Raw genomic sequence first — 1,650 nt, forward strand, 5'->3', positions numbered from 1 at the left:
GATTTTAGAGTTTAGTACGAAGCATTGGGCGCTAGAGTGCAGCACAGGACAAAGGAAAAAAAAAGAATGTCGTGATGGCTTTATCCAACAAACGTAAAGCGGGTACGACGAGTACATATTGGTTTGAATTTGGAACCCGGCATATTCCCATCTTTCTTACTATTTCACAGTACGATGCACTACACTCAAAAGGGAAAAAAAAAAGGTTGGTAGGATTTTGTTTCTTTTTTTTCCTGTTTGAATAAAAAAAATAAATAAAAAGAAGAAGTAGAAGAGGCAAAAATTGTGAATTCATTGTGACAAACACTTTTGTTGTGACTCCCACGGTAAACTACGTAGGGAAAAATCTTCGGAAATACACGAACATTTTTCTCTGTTTTCTCTTTTCTATATTTGAATATATAGTTACGTTAAGAAAAAAAAGGACATTTATTTTAACCTTTTAGAGATATTATTTGGCTATTTATGTCATAGTGAACAGAGTTTTTAAAAGAAGCATTTCCGTAAAATAATCTCTTTAATGTGAAACTAATATTCATACTCATTTTACAAGTAATGAAATGAAATAAAATCTTAGTTTAATGTCCCACGTTTATACCCCTTAGGTTAAGGGAGACGGATGATTAAGGCAAGTGAATGATGGTGGGAGAATTGGTAGAATGAGTATGTGGGAGAAAAAAATGAAATGAAATCTTTAAGTTTAACGTCCCACGCTTATGCCGGTTAGGCTAAAGGAGACAGTGATTATGAGAAATGAGTGAAATGGTGGAGTGAAGAAAGTGGGAGGAAACGGGAAAATCCCGAGAAAACCCACGAGCACGGTGTTTGTCCACCACAAAGTCCACACGGCGCGAGCTGGGATCGAACCAGGGACCCTAAGCACCAGAGGTAAACGCTTTACCACTGAGCCACCGCGCCCCCTATGTGGGAGAAGATGGAAGTACCCGAGAAAACCCCACGGACACGATGTTGTCCACCACAAACTTACTTGGGCGGGGACCGAACCAGAAACCCCATGCACCAGAGGTAAACCATCTACCTCGGAGCCGCCGTGTCCCTCTCTAGAAGTTATGTCAGAATTTGAATGCGTGGGATGTTTTGATTTACTTGTGGGGTGTAATCAACGAACTTAAAAAATTCGTTACTGAACTCTCTATGTCTGTGTGTCTGTCTGTCTGTTACTTGCAAATTTTTCAATTTTGAGCCCTCCATTCGATCAAAACATCAAAAACCATCTGAGAAAGTGATGAAATTTTCATGTCACTCTTACCGTTCTCGAGATATTGGCCAAAAAAAAGTTCAGACTTCGGGAGATTGAAGGAGCCATATCTCGGGAATCGTAAGCCATAGAGAGATAATATGGGTGTTGATCAATATCTAAGTGGATAATGAACATTTTGCTACCAAATAGTAACCGGTGGCCACTGGCCAACAGGCGACCGTTCCCCAGATATTGGCCAAAAAAAAGTTCAGATTTTGGGAGATTTAAGGAGCCATATCTCGGGAACTGTAAGGCACAGAAATGACATTTTGCGAATTTTTGGGAGAAACAGAAGAAGGTGAAGATAAAAAGATTTACTTTTACATGTAAGAAATATCACAGTTATCCTTCCTACTCCATCTCTCCATTCTTTTTAAAGTTCGTTCTGG

At 39.3% G+C, this 1,650-nt stretch overlaps 1 non-coding gene across 1 annotated transcript; it reads right to left on the minus strand.

Moving 5' to 3' along the window:
* Window positions 1–846: 846 nt before the first annotated feature.
* Window positions 847–918, minus strand: TRNAQ-CUG (transfer RNA glutamine (anticodon CUG)). Its single transcript has one exon. It is a non-coding gene; the product is annotated as a tRNA-Gln (tRNA).
* Window positions 919–1,650: the final 732 nt, after the last annotated feature.

This window comes from Thermobia domestica, chromosome 14 (assembly GCF_964235325.1).
Source record: "Thermobia domestica chromosome 14, izTheDome1.hap1.1, whole genome shotgun sequence".
NCBI classification, from domain to species: domain Eukaryota; kingdom Metazoa; phylum Arthropoda; class Insecta; order Zygentoma; family Lepismatidae; genus Thermobia; species Thermobia domestica.